This window comes from Piliocolobus tephrosceles, chromosome 6 (genome assembly GCF_002776525.5).
Source record: "Piliocolobus tephrosceles isolate RC106 chromosome 6, ASM277652v3, whole genome shotgun sequence".
Lineage (NCBI taxonomy): Eukaryota > Metazoa > Chordata > Mammalia > Primates > Cercopithecidae > Piliocolobus > Piliocolobus tephrosceles.
This window is the reverse complement of record NC_045439.1, coordinates 157,555,444-157,576,266: the sequence shown is the minus strand read 5'-3', so window position 1 is coordinate 157,576,266 and position 20,823 is coordinate 157,555,444. Positions and strand designations below refer to the sequence as shown.

The 20,823-nt window shown below is 39.4% G+C and overlaps 1 pseudogene; it reads right to left on the bottom strand.

The window, feature by feature from the left end:
- Nucleotides 1-1,812: 1,812 nt before the first annotated feature.
- On the bottom strand, nucleotides 1,813-17,812 carry LOC111528819 (annotated as a pseudogene).
- Between the last annotated feature and the right edge of the window lie 3,011 nt (nucleotides 17,813-20,823).

Here is a 20,823-nt window from a genome sequence, read left to right as displayed (position 1 = left end):
GGTTTTCCCCATATTCTCATGGTAATGAGTGAGTCTTGCGAGATCTGATGGTTTTGTAAGCATCTACCATTTCCCTACTTGCATTCACTCTGTCCTGCTACCCCGGAAAGAAGGTGCCTGCCTCTCCTTCACCTTTCACCGTGATGGTAAGTTTCCTGAGGTCTCTCCAGTAATGAGGAATTATGAGTCAATTAAACTTCTTTCCTTTATAAATTACCCAGTCTTGGGTATTTCTTCATAACAGTTGAGAATGGACTAATACGCAGCCTATATGTGTCTTTGTATCTAAGGTGAGTGGGTCTTGAGGTTCTGAAAAATCTATTGAACCACTCTCTATTTCTTTTTTCTTGTTTTTTGTTTTTTGTTTTTGAGATGGAGTCTTGCTCTGTCACCCAGACTGGAGTGCAGTGGCACGGTCTCAGCTCACTGCAACCTCTGCCTCCTAGCTTTAAGCGATCCTCCTGCCTCAGCCTCCCGAGTAGTTGGGATTACAGGTGCATGCCACCATGCCTTGCTAATTTTTTGTATTTTTGATAGAGATGGCGTTTCATCATGTTGGCCAGGCTGGTCTCGAACCCCTGACCTCAGGTGATCCACCCACCTTGGCCTCCCAAAGTGCTGGGAATATAGGTGTGAGCCACCGTGCCCAGCCCTCTATTTCTTTTGATTTACATATATAATAATTACTGACAGGAAAGGACTTACTTTGCCATTTTCTTGATTGTTTTTTGATACCTTGCAGTTATTTTGTCCCTTTTCCTTTCTTGCTGCCTTTCATTAGGTTTTGTTAATTTTTTTTTAGTGACATGTTTGATTCCTTTCTCATTTTCTTCTGTGTATCTTCTACAGATATTTCCTTTGTGACTACCATGGGGATTAAGTATAATACCTTATCATTATAGCCATTTATTTTAAACTGACAGAAACTTAATATGAGTTACATACAAAATTTTACATCCCCCCCTACTTTATGTTATTTATTTCACAAAGTGCCTATTTTTATATTTTATGTTCATTAACATAGTTCGATAGTTATAGTTCTATTTATACTTTTATCTGTCAAATTTTATACCAGGATTAAATGTGATTTATGTACCACCATTAGAATATTATAGGATTCTGTACTTTTCCATATACCTCCCTTTACTGAGTGTTTTATATTTTTTATGCCCTTGTGTTGCTGTCAAGTGTCCTTTTGTTTCAACTTGAAGAACTCCCTTTAGCATTTTTTTGTAAGGTAGGTTTAGTGTGGATAAACACCTTCAGCTTTTATTTTTCTGGGAAGGTCTTTATTTCACCTTCTTTTTTTTTTTAATGACCAAAATGTATTTATTTAAGATACATCACAATGGCTCAACCAAGGCTTAATTTAAAAGACAAAAACAAAACAAAAATAATACCACAGCTCAAGATACAGAGTCCTATACAGAAATCACAGACAGGACAGACCGTCGAAGGAAAACTTAAGAAGACGACACAAAGATAGGCAGGGAGACCAGGCGTGGTGGCTCATGCCTGTAATCCTAGCACTTTGGGAGGCCAAGGAGGACAGATCACCTGAGGTCAGGAGTTTGTGACCAGCCTGACCAACATAGTGAAACCTCATGTCTACTAAAAATACCAAAATTAACCGGGTGTGGTGGCGGGCGCCTGTAATCCCAGCTACTCAGGAGGCTGAGGCATGAGAATCGTTTGAACTTGGGAGGTGGAGGTTGCAGTGAGCTGAGATCTCACCACTGCACTCCAGCCTGGGCAACAGAGCAAGACTCCACTTCATAAAAAAAAAAAAAAGGACAGTCTGGGCAGCCTGCATCAGGGGTCCTGGCTGGTAACCTACTTTGAGTAGGTTTCTTGCAGGTAAAAGCTGCGGGAAGCTTTTTTCCAGAACTCAATAGCATGCATGTTCAAAGGGCTATCAATGTTGGGTTCTCCTAGCAGACTCTGGATGGAGACCAGAATGGTCCTGATGCCCTACAGTACAGACCACTTGTCCTTCCAGATATCCAGGCATATGTTACCCTGGGTGTCTATGTTGGGGTGGTAGCAAGGTGTGAGGAACTTCAATGTGGGCTCATTGTAAGGGTAGCCACTGGGGAACTCTAGCAAGAGCTTATACCTCAGGTCTTCATATACTGTGCCAACTGCTCCACAGAAGGTCCCTACCCATTTGAAAAGTTTGTCTGATTCAAGGAAGGCAGAAATCCCTTTGTCACCAGACGTCATGAGGGTTATCAGCTCCTGCTGTAGTCTTCTGCCCACAGGACTCTGGGCAGCACCCCCACTCAGCTCAGTTCTTTTATGGGTGGTGACGATGCTAGTGGCGGCTGGGTTGTGGTTTTGGGAGACCACTTGGCTTCATTTTTGAAGAACAGTTTTGTTGGTTATAATATTCTTGGTTGACAAAAGTTTTTTTTTCTTCCAGTACTTTGCATATAACATCTCACTCCTTTCTAGCCTATAATGTTTCTGCTGAGAAATCAGCTGATAATCTTATAGTAGCTTCCTTGTACATGACAAATGGCTTTTCTCTTGCTGTTTTCAAGACTCCCTCTTTATTCTTGACTTCTGATACATCAAACTATCCTTGATAGTTTGATTACAATATGTCTCAGTGTGGGCATCTCTGGGTTCTTCTTAGTCAGCATCCTTTGAGCTTCCAGAATTTGGATGTCCATTTTCTTCCTTAGATTTGGAAGTTTGGGCTATTATTTCTTCAAATAAGCTCTCTGCCCTTTGCTCTCATTCTTCTTTTTAACTCCTATAACATGTACACTGACAGGCTTGATGATTTTTCATAAGTCCCTTAGGCTTTCTTCACTTTTATTAATTCTTTATTCTTTCTGTTCCTGTGACTTGATCACTTCAAATTATCTGTCTTCACCTTCACTGATTCTTTGTTCTGCTTGATCAAGTTGTCTGTTGAATCCTTCTAGTGAATTTTATAATTCAGTTATTGCAGTCTTCGGCTCTGGATATTTTTTTTTCCTTAGTTTTTGTCTCTTTGATCATATTGTCACTTTGTTAATGCATTGTTTTCTGGATTTGTTTTTAGTTGTCTGTCTGTGTACTCTTGTATCACACTGCAGTTCTTTAAGACAATTATTTTGAATTCTTTTTCAGGTCGTTAATTGATCTCTTTGTTTAAGGTCAGTTCCTGGATATTTATTTTGTTCCTTTGATTGGGCCATTTTTCCCTATTTCTTCATATGCCTTATTATTTTTTACTGAGATTTGTGCTTCTGAAAAATAGGCACCGCTTCAGTCTTTATGGCCTGGCTTCATACAAGGAAAGATCTTCACTAGTCACTCAGCTAGGGATTCTGGGGGCCTCTCAAGCCTTTTCTGGGGAGATGCACCATGTAATACACCAGGTCCCTGAAGGGGTGGCCTGCCCCTCCACACTTGTGGGTGTTTCTCGTTAGGTGGAATGAGAGACTTGAGAAAAGAAATAAGACACAGAGACAAAGTATAGAGAAAGAAAAGCAGGGCCCAGGGGACCGGCACGCAGCTTACAGAGGACCCACGCCGGCCCTGGTCTCTGAGTTCCCTTAGTATTTATTGATAATTATCTTCACCATCAAAAAGATAAGGGAGTGGCAGGACAATAGGATCATTTTAGGGAGAAAATCAGCAGTAAGACATATAGATAAAGATCTCTGTGACCTGAATAAGTTCAAGAAAAATGCTGTGCCTTGAGATGCGTATGCAAACATCTCCATAAACCTTCTAGCAGCATTGCTCCAGCAAATCCCACCTTATTCCTAAAGGCGGTTTTCTCTTTGCTCAGTAAACAAAGCACACAATGGGTTTTACACGGAGATGTTCCATTGCCCAGGGACCGGCAGGAGACAAATGTTTTTCTCTTACTTGAGATTAAGAGAATGGTGATGACCTTTAACCACAAGCAGCCTTTAGGCACTTGTTTAACAAATCACATTCTGTACAGCCCAAAATCCTCTAAACCTTAAGTCACCACAGCACATGTCTCTTGCAAGGACAAGGTTGGGGGTAGGGTCACAGATTAACAGCATCTCAAATACAGAACCAAATGGAGTCTCTTAAATCTACTTCTTTCTATATAGACACAGTAACAGGCTGACCTCTCTTTTCCTCACAGGTCCCCATTTGCCTTCTACCATGGTTGTACGCATCTTGAGGCCGTCACTAGAAGCAGATGCCAGCACCAAGCTTCCTGTACAGCTGCAGAACTGTGAGTCAATTAAATCTCTTTTCTTATTTATGTTTATATATATGTATGTATTTTTAGAGACAGGGTCTCCCTGTGTTGCCCAGGCTGGTCCCAGACTCCTGGGCACAAGGGATCTTCTAGCCTTGGCCTTCCAAAGTGCTAGGATCACAGATGTGAGCCACCACACCAAACCAAAATATTTTTTCATTATAAATTACTCATTCTCGAGTACTTCTTTATTGCAACACAAAAATGGACTAATACATAGATCCTGCTAGGAAAGCCATGGTAGCTTTGTACAAAAATTTTTGTAGAAAAAAATTTTGCTTATTGATTATATTTATTTAGTACTATTTCTGCTATGTATGTTTCTGTAATTAGTATTTTTTCAGTTAACTATCTTTCACAGTTTTGGGGTGTTGAGTTGTTCAGTATGTCCTCTACTTTTCATATTATTATTTGTGGGATTGATAGCGATGGTCCTCTTTCATTCTTGATAGTGTTATTGTGTGCACTCTTTGTTTTTGTCCTTGAACACTGTTACTAAAGGTATATCATCTCATTAATTTTTGCAAAGAAGCAACTTTTGCTTTGGTCGATTCCTTTTATTTATGTTTGTTTTCTATGTCATGAATTTCTGTTCTTGTCATCCCGGTGTCTTTTATTCTACTTTCTTTAAATTTAATATACTTTTTCTCTGATTTCTTCAAATGGATATTTTGTTTTCCTAATTTCTTCAAATAGATAATCGTTCTTTCAGCCTCTGTTCTTTCTTTATGTGTTTGAAGGCTGAAAAATCCTCTAAAGTACAACTTTAGCTGCTTCCAACAAGATTTGATATACAGTATATGGAGAGCTTTTATGTAATTAAGCGCAAATTTTTAATTGCAATTCTTCTTTAAACCTTGAGTTACTTAGAAGCAAAGCTCTGTCATAAGCTCTATTTTGCCTTTTTATATAGAGGTGGGTTTTCGTTAGTGTTTGCACAGTAAATCTTTTTTAGTCCTCTTATCCACAAGCTCCCTGTATGCTTGTGTGTTGAATGTGCACTTTGTCATTTTAAAAAAAAGGTAAGGTTTGTTAGGTTTTTAATACACTTTAACAACCTTTTTATTTTAATCAGATCATTTAACGTTGTTGTCTTAGTTCATTTTGTGCCGCTATAACAGAATACCAGAAGGCCAGACACAGTGGCTCATGCCTGTAATCCCAACATTTTGGGAGGCTGAGGCAGGCACATCACCTGAGGTCAGGAGTTCAAAACTAGCGTGACCAATATGATGAAACCCTGTCTCTACTAAAAATACAAAAATTAGCAGAGTGTGGTGGTGTGCACCTGTAATCCCAGCTACTCGGGAGGCTGAGGTAGGAGAATTGCTTGAACCTGGGAGACGGAGGTTGCAGTGAGCCGAGATTGTGCCATTGCATTCCAGCCTGGGCAACAAGAGTGAAACTCTGTCTTAAAAAAAAAAGAAAAAGCAAACAAACAAACAACAACAACAACAACAAAAAAAAAACAGAATGCCAGAGACTAGATAATTTATTTATTTTATTTTATTTTGTTTTATTTTATTTGAGACAGAGTCTCACTCTGTCACCCAGGCTGAAGTGCAGTGGCACAATCTCAGCTCACTGCAGCCTCTGCCTCCCGGGTTCAGGCAACTCTCCTGCCTCAGCCTCCTGAGTAAGCTGGGATTACAGGTGTGCGCCACCACACTTGGCTAATTTTTGTATTTTTAGTAGAGATGGGGTTTCACCATGTTGGCCAGGCTGTTCTTGAACTCCTGACCTCAAGTGATCCACCCGCCTCGGCCTCCCAAAGTGCTGGGGACTGCAGCCATGAGCCATTGTGCCCGGCCTAGATAATTTATTTTTTTAAAAAATTTATGTCTCACAGTTCTGGAGGCTCAGAAGTCCAAGATCAAAGGGCCAGCAACTTGTGATTGCCTTTTTGCTGCTTCATAATGGGGTAGAAGGCATCACATGGATGAGAGAGGTAGAAGGGGGCAAACCAAACTCATCCTTTTTTAAGGAACCCACTTTCATGATAACTAATCATGATAATTACTCACAACCTTGCCATTAATTCATGTATTAGGGCAGAGTATTCCATGACCTACTCACCTCTTAAAGGTTCCACCTCTCAATGCTTTACATTGGGGAGTAAGTTTCCAACACATGAACTTTGAGGGACACATTCAAACTCTAGGAAACATATTAACAGTGAATAACAAAGCAAACATGGAACAGATGAGTTAATGAAATTTCTAATATGTTTCAATTTAAAGCTACCATCTTAAAGGTGCTGTTTGTCTCATTTGTTCTATGTTAATCTTTCTCTCTTTTCTTGATTCTTTGAGAGTATTTTGGTCCATTTTTCCTTTTACTATTAAGTATGACATTTGATATGGGTGTTTTATAAATGCCTTTATCCAGTTGAAGAAGTTTCCGTGTTTTTAGTTTGGTAAGTGTTTTTGTCAAGAAAAGGTGTTGGAGTTTTTCAAATGATTTTTGAGATGTTGATGTGATTTTTGGTTTTTAATCTATTGATGTGATGTATTACGTTAATTATTTTTAAAATGTTAAGTCAACCTTGTATCTCTGCTGTAAATATCACTTGGTCATTGTGTATAATTCTTTTTGTATATTGCTGAATTTGGTTTGCTATTATTTTGTTTAGAATTTTTAATATCTGTATTCATAACAGGTATTGCTCTGTAGTTTTCTTGTAATGTCTTCTCTGGTATTTGTATAAGGATAATAATGGCTTCATAATGAGTTGCAGAGTGTTCCCACCCCTTTTTTTGAATGTGAGATATTAGCATTAATTCTCCTTTAAATGCTTGGTAGAATTTAGTGACGAAGTATTCTGGGCCTAAGATTTTCTTAGTGCGTAGTTTTTGATTACTTTGCTTCTTATAGGTATATTCAGATTGTCTATTTCTTGTGTAATCAGTTTTTGTGGTTTGTATCTTTCTAGAAATTTGTCAGTTTTATCTAATTTGTCATTACCTAATTTGTTGGCATACATACAATTGTTCATCGTTTTTCTTTTAAATCCCTTTTACTTCTATAAAGTCAGTAGTAATGTCTCCTCTTTCACTTCGATTCTACTAATTTGAGCCATCTTTTTTTTCTTGTTCAACCTAGAAACTGAAAATTTCAACCTGAAAATTAAATATTTATCAATTTTGTAGATGTTTTTAGAGAATCAGCTTTGGTTTTATCAATTTTTTCTATTATTTTTATTGTCCATCTTTTGTTTTTTATTCTCTATTTCATTGATATCTATTCTAATCTTTATTATTTTCTTCCTCTGGCTTGCTTTGGGTTTAGTTTCCAGTTTCCTAGGGTGAAAGGTTAGAGTATTGATTTAAGATCTTTTTTCTTTCTTAACATAGGTATTTACAGCTATAAATTTCCCTCTAAGCACTATTTTACTTGCATTCCATTACTTTGGGGATATTGTATCTTCATTTTGACTCACATAAATCTATTTTCTGACTTCCCTTTTTATTTTTTCTTTGTCCTATTGGTTATTCAGGAATGTTTTGTAAAATTTCCACGTATCTCTGAGTTTACCAAATTATTTTCCTGCTATAAATTTCTACTTTCATTCCATTGTGGTCAGAGAACATATTTTGTATTATTTCAATTCTTTTAAATTTATTGAGGTATGCTTTATGGTTTAGCATATGGTCTATCCTTGAGAATGTTCTATGTACACTTGAGAAGAGTATGTATTTTGTCGTAATTCAGTGGAATGTTCTGTCTTAGTTCATTTGTGTTGCTATAAAGGAATACCTGAGGCTGGATGATTTATAAAGAAAAGAGTTTTATTTGGCTCATGGTTCTGCAGACTTTACAAGAAGCATGGTACCAACATCGACTTCTGGTGAGGCCTATAGGCTGCTTTCACTCATGACCTCATGGCAGAAGGCAAAGGGGAGCCAATGTGTACAGATCACATGGCAAGAGAATGGAAGCAACAGAGAGGGGAGGTAGGGAAGTGCCAGATTATTTTAAACAACTAGCTTCCATGGGAACTAATAGAATGAGAACTCTCTCATTAATGTGAGGATAGCACCAAGACATTCATGAAGGATATGCCTCCATGACCTAAATGCCTCCCATTGAGTCCCTACCTCCAACATTGCGGATCAAATTTCAACATGAGATTTGGAGAGGCCAAATATCCAAACCATAGCATGTTCTATAGTCGTCTGTTAGGTGTAGTTGGTTTATAGTGTCATTCAAGTCTTCTTCTACTTCTTTATTGATCTTCTGTCTAATCGTTCTATCTATCATTAAGAGAGGATATTGAAATGTCTATATATTTCTTCATTTCTGTCAGTTTTTTCCATGTATTGGTGCTCTGTTATTAGCTGAATATATATTTATAATTGGTATATTTTCCTGATGGGTTAATCCTTTACTGTTATAAAGTATTCCCATTGATGTCCAGCAACATATTTTGCTTTAAAGTATATTTTATCTATTACTGTAGCCACTCCAGCTTTCCTATGGTTGCTGTTTTTTTTTTTTTTTTTTTTTTTTGAGACGGAGTCTCGCTCGGTCACCCAGGCTGGAGTGCAGTGGCCGGATCTCAGCTCACTGCAAGCTCCGCCTCCCGGGTTTACGCCATTCTCCTGCCTCAGCCTCCCGAGTAGCTGGGACTACAGGCCACCGCGCCCGGCTAGTTTTTTGGTATTTTTTAGTAGAGACGGGGTTTCACCGTGTTAGCCAGGATGGTCTCGATCTCCTGACCTCGTGATCCGCCCGTCTCGGCCTCCCAAAGTGCTGGGATTACAGGCTTGAGCCACCGCTCCCGGCCGGTTGCTGTTTTCATGACATATCTTTTTCCATCCTTTTACTGTCAATCTATTTGTATCTTTGAATTAAAAGTGTCTTTCTTGCAGACAACATGTAGTAAGTAGAAGCATGTTTTTTGTAATTCAGTATGACAATTTTTGCCTTTTGAGAATTGTTTAATCCACTCGCATTTGATATTATCATCAATATAGTTAGATTTATGTCTATTTTATTTTTGTCTTACATATGTCCTGTGTTTTTTCTGTTCTTCCATCGCTGCTTTACTGCTTTTTCTGTATTAAGTAAACATTTTCTAATGTAGCATTTTAATTTCATTAGGATTTTTTCCCACTATATTTGTACTACATTTTTTAATGGTTGCTCTAGGGCCTACCATACATAATTAACTGATCATAATCACCTTGAGATTTAAACGAGTTTAATTCCAGTGATCGATTAAGAACCCTATTCCTATACAGCCCTGTTCCATTTCCCCTATTTCTATGGTATTATTTTTATATACATTACATCTATTAATTTTACAAACTCAATGATACATTGTTATAATCATTTTCTTAGCCCATTACATGTTTACTCCCACTTACCTCCTTTGTGATGTTATTGGCAAATATATTTCACATATATGTTATAGGCTCAACAATGTATGATATACATATTATTTTATATAACCGCCTTTAAAATAAGTATGAGACAAAAGAGAAAATATGCATTTATGGTGTCTTTTTAAAGGACAGTAACTTTCACTGATATTCTTTGTTTTTGTGGATTCAAATTACCATTTAAGGTAACTTACTTTAAACCTGAATAATTTTTTTGTAGTATTTCTTGAAGGCAGGCCTAATAGCAACAAATTCTCTGGGTTTTTGTTTGTTTTGTTTTTTGATCTAGGAATTTCTTTATTTTGCCTTCATTTTTCAAATACAGCTGTGATGTATATAGGATTCTTCCTTGATTTTTTCTTTGAACACTTCAAATATGTTATTTTACTGCCTTCTGACGTGTGTTTTGTTATAAGTCAGCTGCTAATGTATTTGGGGTTCTCTTTTAAGTGATGAGTCATTTTTCTCTTGCTGCCTTTAAGATTTTTTCTTGTCTTTGGTTTTCATCATGGTGTTTCTGTTTGTAAATGTTTTCTAATTTATCCTGTTTGGAGTTGATTGACCTTTGTGAATGAGTAGGTTGTTGTTTTCAATAAATTTGAGAAGTTTTCTGCCACTATTTCTTTGAATTTTTTTTTCTGCTTTCTTTCCTCTCCTTCTGGTACCTTGTTATGTATATGTTGTTGTGTTTAATTGTGTCCCACATATATCTGAGGCTTCCCCCCCGCCCCCATTCATTTTCTCTCTGTTCTTCAACTTGAATAATGAGCTGACTGTGGTATTGTTAGGACTGTCTTTCTGTCTCTGGCCACATCCAGATGTGAAACCACTAATTGCTCAATGATTGTTCTCGTTTTCAAGAGTGCCTTGGGGCATTGATGCCTCTACAAAGACATCCAATCAAATTGTGATTCCTTTGAAGGAACCGTTTCTGGGGTCTAAGCTTCATATTTTTCCCCAGGAACTCAGAAGTGCTCCTCCCGGCTGTCTTGTTCCTCAGTTCTGTCCTGAAAACTAGTCAGCCTGGTTTAGGCTTTCTTTTCATAAATGTATGAATCTCCTTTCAGATGCCTTTCACTACAACTTGCACTGTTCTCTAGAGGCCCTTGGGTTTAGACTTCTCCACATTCTGTTGCACAAGAAGTCAATTCCAACGAGAAGAGATTGGAAACTATCTGTTTTATGGCCTTCTTCTCCAATCAGGCAAAATTTTTAAGCTGGAGCTGGAGGTGTGGAACATGACAAGTTTTTCTTTGAGTGACACCTAAACATGTAGAAGTTCCTCTTCTTCTTTGCTTTTTAAAGTGGTGATTTTAAAATTTTTAATTGCCATTGTGCATGACTAGTAGCAAATATAATTAACTTTTATTTATTAAACTTGTATCCTTGTATCTTAGCTAAACTCCTTTATTAATTCTAGAAGTGGTTTTTTTCATAGCTTTTTTTTTTTTTTTTTTGGACTTTTCTGCATGTATAGTCATGTCACCTGTAACTAGAGGCAAAGTATTCCTTTACAAACTACAATCTTTTATGTCTTGTCTTGCCATGTTACACTGGTGTTTTAGCCCATTCAGGCTGCCGTAACAAATTCCCCTAGACTGGATAACTTACAAACAACAGAAATGTATTGTTCACGGTTCTGGTAATTAGAAAGTCTAAGATCAAGGTGCTAGCAGATTTGGTGTCTGGCAAAAGCTCCTTTTTTTCAAACATAGCAGCTTCTAGCTGTGTTCTCACATGGTGAAAGAAGCAAATAAGCTCCCTTGAGCCTTTTTTTAAGGGCACTAATCCCACTGAGGAGAGGGGAAAGCTTCATGACCTAATCCCCTCCCAAAGGCCCACCTCTTAACATAATTACATTGGGGAATTCAGTTTCAGTATATAACTTCCTGGGAGACACTAACATTTAGACCATAGCAGCTAGCTATGATTTCCAGCACAATGTTGAATAGGAGTAGTAAAAGAGGACATCCTTGACTTGTGTCTGATCCTTGGGTAGACATAGTGAGTCTTTCACAACCAAGTATGATGCTAGCTTTGGTTTTTTTGTACCTACCTGTTTTCATATTAAGAAATGTCCTATTTATTCCAAATATATTGAGAGTTTGTTTTTTCATCATAGATTGTGAATACTGTAAAGTACCATTTATACTATTTATACTTCTATTGAGATAATCATATAGTTTTCTTTTTTAAAAAAATTTTGTTTGGGCTGGGCGCGGTGGCTCACGCCTGTAATCCTAGCACTTTGGAAGGCCGAGGTGGGTGGATCACAAGGTCAGGAGATCGAGACCATTCTGGCTAACACGGTGAAACCCTGTCTCTACTAAAAATACAAAAAAAAGTTTAGCCGGGCGTGGTGGCCGGCGCCTGTGGTCCCAGCTACTTGGGAGGCTGAGGCAGGAGAATGGTGTGAACCCGGGAGGTGGAACTTGCAGTGAGCCAAGATCGCCCCACTGCTCTCCAGCCTGGACGACAGAGCAAGACTCTGTCTCAAAAAAAAAAAAATTTTTTTCTTGTTGGTATGGTAAGTTACATTGATTGAATTTCAAATGTTGATTGAGCCTTGCGTTCATGGGATAAAAACACTAGATTGTAATATATTGTTGACTTTATAGCAGCATCAACTGAAGCAGAAGAGATTTATGTATTGCTGGATTCAATATGTTAATTTATACTGATGATTGTTGTGTCTATAATCGTGAGGGATAACAGCTTATAGTTTTCTTCATCTCATTGGAATACTGGACTGATAAGATGAGTTCTATTTTCTGGAAGAGATTGTGTAAAATTGGTATATTTCTGCCTTAAATGTTTTTAGAACTAACCACCAAACACATCTGGGCATGGCATTCTCTATATAGAAAGCTTTTAACTATAAAATCAATTTCTTTATAGCTAGAAGACTGTTTTTTTTTCTTCAGTGAGTTTTGATCGTATCTTTTAAGGAAGTGATCCATTTTACTCTGCTTGTTTGAAGCATTTTCACATTATCTTTTTAATGTCTATAGGGGTCTGTAACGATGTCCACTTTTTTATTCCTGATACTGGTCAGTATGGCCAGAGATCTACAGTCTAATTGTGTATTTGTTCATTTTTCACTTCAGTTCGATTAACTTTTAGTTTATGTATTTCGAACTCTGTTGTTAGGCACATACATGTTTAGGATTGTTGTGTCTTTTTGGAAAACTGACTCATTATTACATAATGTCCTCCTTTATCTCTGATGATATTTCTCATTCTGAATTCTACTTTGATGTTATTATAGGGGTGTGTGTGTGTGTGTGTGTGTCCGCGTGTGTGTGTGTTGGTTGGTGTTTACTGTCTGCATGGTATATCTTTTTCCATCTTTTTAATTTAACTCATATCTTTATATTTAAAGCAGGTTTCTTATTGATAACATACAATTTGGATTGCATTTTTATTCTGCCACTTGGTTTCTGTTTTTTTTTTTTTTAATTGATGTATTTAGTCCCTCTCAATTTAAATTGATTATTGATCTATTTTGATTAAAATATTTCATCTTGCTACTTGTTTTCTTTTTGATCCCTCTGTACTTTTTTATCTTTCCTTTTTTTAATGCACTCTTTTGGGTTGCTGTAGACTTTTTATTGTTCAATTTTGATCCCCATTAATGCCTTATTATTTATAACTTTTTTATACTTTTGGTGGTTTTCCTAGATTTTATAATATACATATTTTATTAATCAGAGTCTATCTCCCAATATTATTCCATTTCACATGTAGTGTAAGGAGCTTATTATTATATTCCCAATTATTTCCTCCATCCTTTCTGCTATTGTCACACATTTTACTTTTCCATATGCTATAACCACATGATACATTGATCTTATAGTTTGCTTGAGGCCGTTGTCTTTTAGAACAATTAAAATTAAGAAAATTTTAAATAGACTTTACTTTATGTACATTTGCTTCGTTTCCAGAATACTTTATGTTTTTCTGTAAATTCAAGATTCTGCTGGTGTCATAGTTTTTTCTGCCTGAAGAAATTCCTTTAACATTTCTTATATTGCAAGGCTGCTAGTAGTAAATTTTCTCAGTTTTTATTTATCTGAGAAAGTATGTCTTCTTCATTTTTTAAAGATATTTTGCTGAATATAGAATGCTGGGATGACAGTTTTGTCTTTCAGTAGTTGAAACATGTCACTATTGTAATCTGGATTGCATTGCTTCTGAGGTGAAGTGCACTGCAATTCTCATCTTTGTTTCTCTGTATGTAATGTGTCCTTTTTCTCTGGCTGTCTTCAGGGTCTTTTCTTTGTTTTTGGAGACTTGAATATGACATACATAAGTGTGGTTTCTCTCTTCCTTCTTTCCTTCTTCCTCCCTTTTCTTCCTCCTTTCTCTCTCTCTCTTTTCTTTTCCTGCTTGGTGTTATCTAAGTTTCTGGAATCTATGGCTTGGTGTCTGTCATTATTTTTGGAAAAATTCCCAGCCAACATTTCTCAAATATTTCTTCCCCCTACTCTCTTTCTCTTCTCCTCTTGGGATTTGTATCACATGTATATTGCATCATTTGGTATTGTCCCACAGCTCTTAGATGAACTGGTTTGTTTTTTTGGTTTTTTAGATTTTTTTTGAGATAGAGTCCTGCTCTGTGGCCCAGGCTGGAGTGCAATGGCACAATTTTGACTCACTGTGAACTCCGCCTCCTGGGTTCAAGAAATTCTCCCACCTCAGCCTCCTGAGTAGCTGAGATTACAGGCATGCACCACCACGCCCGGCAAATTTTTGTATTTTTAGTAGAGACAGGATTTCGCCATGTTGGCCATGCTGGTCTGGAACTCCTGACCTCAGGTGATCCACCACCTCGGGCTCCCAAAGTGCTGGGATTACAAGCATGAGCCATCATGCCTGACTGGTTTTTTATTTTTTATTTTTTAACTGTTTGTTGCTCTTTGTTTTTCTATTGACTTATCTTCAAGTTCATGTTGATTCTTATCTTCACTGTGTCTAGTCTACTCATGAGTCAAAGGCATTCTTCATCTCTCTCACTGTGTTTTTCATTTCTAGTATCACCAGTTGATTCTTTCATACAGTTGCCACCTCTCTCCTGAATCATCCACCTAATCTTGTATGTTACCAGCTTTTCCTTTAGAGTCTTTAACACACGAATCATTACAATTTTAAGATCCCTGTCAGTTCCAACATATCTTGCTTTTTCATATGGCTCATAGTTTTTGTTTAAAAACAAACATTTAACAGTAGTAACAGAGGTAAATAATTCTCATATTTGGAACTGAGCACACCTTTCCTTCTACGTCTTTAATGTGGGGGTTCTATTAATCTAGTCAGGAGTTGAGTTTGACTTCAGATTTAATGTTGCAATGGTCATTCTCATTATATAACAGACTTCAAATTCTAATGTTACCTTGTGTTTAGAATGGAGACTATTTTGCTAGAATTTTAACTTCCCTTTCTCATAAGGATGACACTGTTGGCACTCCTCCATCCCCACATTTTAAGTTTTTTCCCATGGATGGTGAGGGACAGAGGAGGGATAGGGGAGAAGTGACCTGTACCACCACTAGGAAGGAAGCTTTCTCAAGAGTCTCCTTGGTCTTCCCCGTGATTACCTGGTGAGAAACAATTGATCTTTTAACTTCATATGTGCACTTTATATATTATATGCAACATATGAAATCTATTAATTGCTCTATAATTTTATAATCTGCTGTCTTGCAGAATTCTTTTATTTTTTCAGGCAGTTTTACTATTTTACAACTTTGTTCTCTAGGGTTTTCCAGATGCACCATTTTGTCATCTGCAAACAGAGATGCCTCCAGTTCTTTTCTCTTACCTGATTGCATTGGTTAATATATTAAGTAATAATAGAGCTAAGAAAATGTTTGCCTTGTTCTTAACCTTAGTAGGAATGTTTCTAGTGTTTCCTCATTACATAAATCCGTGATTTTAGCATGAGGTATATATATAGTTTATCATGATAAGGATGTATCCATTCATTTTTTCAAGACTATAAGTACAAATGTGTGTTCAGTGTTTCCAAAGGCTCTCTCTGTAGAGAGAGTCAAATGATTTTTTTCTCCTTCAACTTATTATTATTGAATAATCTTTGAGTTCCTGGTATGGAATTGCTTTTCACTGCAATATTGATTTAGTTCTGTAGTTTGGGGAAGTCTTTATTTTTCTTTTTCTTGATTTTCACTTTCTCATGATCAGAGCATTTCTCAAGTGTATGTATTTCCCCAGAATGAGTTCATGGGTGGTTAACTTCTAAAATATTTTCTTATACATAAAACATTTTTGCTTTCATAATTAATAGTTCAGCTTACTGTATCATTTTTGAGACAAGATAGTTTTCCCTCCAGCCTTGAAGGAAGCCTTCTATTTCTCCTTAGCACATCGTGCTGCTGAGCTCATTTCTCTGCCAGCGACCTGTGTCACCCCATCCTCTTGTCTTTCTAGTAGTTCATGGCAAAATACCCAGGTATTGATCCCTTCTCTTCCTTTCACTTCTTTTTTATAGAGAAGAGGTCTCCTTATGTTGCCCAGGCTGGTCTTGAACTTCTGGGTTCAAACGATCCTCCCACCTCGGCCTCTCAAAATAATGGGATTACAGGTGTGAGCTACCACACCCAGCTATCTTTTCTCAATCATCCTATCAAATAACTTGAGAAAGTTTTAATTTAAAAACTGTTCCTCTTTTTTTAGCTCAGGGAAATTATTCCCCCAACATTTCTTTATTTCCCCCTGTAGTAGACAAAATAATGGTGCACCAAAGGTGTCACATCCTAATCCCTGGAACTTACGAATATGTTATCTTACATGGAAAAAGGGACTTTGCAGATGTCATTTAAAATCTTGAAGTGGGGATATTTTTCTGTATTATCCAGGGAGCCCGATGTAATCACAAGAGTCTTCATAAGAGGGAGGCAAGAGGGCCAAAGTCAGAGAAGATGATGTGACATCAGAAGCAGAGGAAGGGGTGGTGCAATGATGGAGGCAGGGGTCAGAGTCAGAGAGAGAGATCTAAAGAGGATACACTGCTGGCCTTGAAAATGGATGGGTCCACAAGCCAAAGAATGCAGGCAGCCTCTAGAAGCTAGGAAAGACAAGGAAACAAATTGTCCCTTAGAGCCTCCAGAAGGAATGCAGTCCTGCTAACACCTTGATTTTAGGACTTCTGGCCATTATAGCTGTTAAGATAATAAATTTATGTTGTTGCAAGCCATTAAATGTGTGGTCTTTGCATACAGCAGCAATAGAGACCACTACACTTCCCTCCATTCTTATTTTTTTCTGTTCATTCTTTCTTAACTCCTAGCAGACTTTTTTTTTTTTTTTTTTTTTTTTTTTTTTTTTTTTTTGAGATGAGATCTCACTCTGTCACCCAGGCTGAAGTGCAGTGGCACAATCTTGACTCACTGCAGCCTCTGCCTACTGGGTTCAAGCGATTCTCCTGCCTCAGCCTCCCGAGTAGCTGGGATTACAGGTGCTCGCTGCCTCACCTAGCTAATTTTTGTATTTTTAGTAGAGATGGGGTTTTGCCATGTTGGCCAGGCTGGTCTCGAACTCCTGACCTCAGGTGATCCGCCTGTGTTGGCCTCCCAAAGTGCTGAGATTATAGGTATGAGCCACTGCACCAGGCCTATCAGACACATTTTGACACCCTGGATTGATGCTATGCATCTCTTACCTGCCCTGTCAGACTCTTCATCTTTTTGTCTTCTTGCCCTACAGTCTGGGAAGTTTCTTTAACTTTACTTTCCTATCCTCCTCCTGATTTGCTTTTAATTTTTATCATCACATTTGTAATGTCTCTAAACTCTTTTGATTTCCTGATTTGTCCTTTCTCTAGTTTTCCATTCTTGTTTTGCGGATGCAATATCTCCTCAAACATATCTGAGATGTTAATTACGACTATTTTATTCTATTCATTGCCTTTAGTATCTATTTCTTCCAGGGACAACTGTTACTTTTGTTCCTCTTGGTCCTTCTGCCTTGTGACTGTTTTCCTTGGTTGCCTGTTATGTACACAGATGAAAGATAAGACTGATGCATACAGACAGCTGCCAAGGGTTCCCTTTGTGGTTCCAGGGTCTGTTTACTCAGCAGGCCGCTCCCCTTCCTGGGAAGGCTGGCTTGACTTCTGCTTAGCCGGGTGAGTCATACCTGGCAGCCCTCACCAGAGGGTACCCAGCTTCCTCATCTCTACAAAAAGACCAAACTAACCAGGCTTTACTCCAGCAGATACTAACCCTTCTCCTAAGTTCACTTCAATTTCCTAGCAATATGTTTTCGTCAGTTCAGGTTGTTATAACAGAATCACACAGCCAGGGTTGGTTATAAACAGCTGAAATTCATTTCTCACATTTCCAGAAACTAGAAAGTCTAAAATTAAGGCGCCGGCAGATTTGGTGACTGGCGAGGGCCTCCTCCTGGTTCTTAGACCGCAGTTGTCTTGCTGTGGCCTCACCTGGCAGAAGAGGAGAGGGGGTTCTCCAGGATCTTGTTTTCTTTTTCTTCTTTTTTTTTTTTTTTGAGACGGAATCTCGATCTGTCGCCCAGACTGGAGTGCAGTGGCACAATCTCAGCTCACTGCAACCTCTGCCTCCCAGGTTCACGCAATTCTCCTGCCTCAGCCTCCTGCATAACTGGGATTACAAGCGCACAGCACCACGCAGGCTCTGGTTTTCTAAGGGTACTAACTCCACTCATGAGGCCTCTGCTCTCATGACCTGATCACCACCCAAAGGTTCCTCCCCCTAATACCATCACACTGGGGTGAAACTCAATGTATGAGTTTTGGGGGGACATGGTTCCATCTACAGCATAAGCATATTATTGGTTCTATCCTACTGCAAAACAGTACTCGGCCTCTTTGAGGCATGTTGGAGCCTCTGATTAGAGCAAAGAGCTCCCCGCGCTGTTCCACGCACAGTCCCTCCATCCACACCGTTCAGTGAAGTCTCTAGCCTCCTCTCTTCCCAAACCGTGGACCCTGAGCTTGCAGCCTGTGTCGGGAGTTCGTGCCTTCCCGTGAGTTTGCGGTACCGCAAAAATGAAGTCACAGACCTTTGCAGTGAATGTTACACCTCTTAAAGGTGACATGGATCCAAAGAGTGAGCTGCAGCAAGATTTATTGCCAAGAGCAAAAGAACAAAGTTCCTATAGCACGCAGGTGGACTGGAGAGGATTGCAGCTGCTGGGGGGGGGGGGGGGGGGGGGGGCCAGCTTTTATTCTCACAGTTGTCCCCACTCCTGTCCTGCTGATTGGCCCATTTTACAGAGTGCTGATTGGTCCATTTTACAGAGCACTGATTGGTCCATTTTACAGTGTGCTGATTGGTCCATTTTACAGAGCACTGATTGGTCCATTTTAGAAACCTCTAGCTTGCCACAGAGAGCTGATTGGTGCGTTTTACAATCCTAGCTACATAGTGCTGATTGGTGCTCTTTACAATCCTTTTGTAAGACAGAAAAGTTCTCCAAGTCCCCACCCACTCCAGAAGTCCAGCTGGCTTCACCTCTTATTTCCAGCTGGTAGAGGTACCCTTCTACCCAAGCCTCCTTTCTACCCTCCTCCCTGCCACGTACCCTCACTCCTGCACACTTACTGAGCTCCATTGCCCTCTGCTTTGGTTTATAAATCAACACCATCATGCCTGTTTTTTATTTTCTGGAAGTCCAGGGTAGCCACGGGCCCACTGGTAACTTGCCTGTGCCCCACTCTCCTTCTCAGCTCTGCTTGGGTTCTGCTACTTGGCCACGTCCAGGGAGTTCAGACAGGAGAGGGAAGCAAACGAGGTGTTCAGTCTGCTCTGTGGGCACCTATGTCCACATGCAGTTATCATTGTACCTGTGGTGACATGCCAGTGTGTAGCAGGAGTCCTCTCCCTGACAAGGACACAGCCTTCCCACAGATGAACTGCCTTAGTGCAGCTGGCACTCCAGTCTGGGATCACTTAGAACCACTGGCTAACCTTTTTCATGAGAAACATAATTGGCTGTAAACTCTCTGAGGGTGGTGAATCAGTTAGGACTATCTCTGACTATGGGTTAAAACAATCCTAACATAATAGTGGCTTAAGCAAGAGAGCAGTTTACTCAATGTGGGAGGCAGAAAGCCCAGATCTGTTCCAGGGGCCACACTGTGAGGGGGACTCAGGCTCCATCTATTCAGTGCTCATTATCCTTGTGTGGCTTTAAATACCTTTGTGTGACTTCCATTCCCACGATGACCCATGGTCCAATGTGACTGCTGCAGCTCCTGCCGTCATGTCCACACTTCAGCCAGCAGGAAGAGAAAGAAGGAGGAAGGGCTCATCCACTCATTTACAGGTTACTTCCTGGGATAGAAGTTGTTCATGACGCTACTGCACACCCCATCAGCCAGAATTGGTCTAGATAGCCACATGCTGAGCTAAAAATCAAGGCTTTCATTATTAAAGATGGGAACATGTATGGTGGGGCCTCTAAAGGAGCCCCAGCCGACAGCAGATCTCCTTTGTGATTTTATTCCCCCAGCTAGAGACAAGAATTCTGGAGTCATGATTCATCGATTATTTGCCAGGCACCCAGTTTCACTGTAGCCTTTGACTTGGACTATGTTGCCCAGAGTTATCCAGACCAGAGCAAAAGATCTTGCCCCAAAACTGCTTCACAATAGAAAAGACACTAAAAGAATGAGGGGGATCAGCAGACATATCTATACTCAAAACATTTTGGGGATCAAGATAGACTGACAGTTGGAATTGGCAATCAAGCCGTAGAGAGAGAGCCAATGGGAAGCAGCTTGCATTCCCCAGGCCCGGGCCAGCATGCCCTTCCTGGCATCCATTTCTCCTGCTGGGCCCCAAGGGACCCGGCCCTGTGCGTCAGTTCTGCGGCTGCAAGGGATGCTAGTGAGGCTGCTTACGAAAGAAGAAAACAATTCACGAGTCCCATTGCCTGTCCCTCCAAGGCAAACACTTCTAAAAGTATTTTTTTTCCCCACGTTTTAGCATTTCGTATTCTGATAAGGCCCATATACTGCTGTTGGCTGAGCCAGAACAGCCTACACATCCCAGGGGAAGGAGGACCTTCTCTGACGGAAACAAGTCTAGACTAATGAGCCGCAGAACTCAGTGTCTGGTGATACGCTGCGAACACTGAGCGTGCCTCCCCAGGCTCCACCTGGGGCTCTGTGCAGCAGCTGCTGCTGGAGACAGCTCCTCTGCT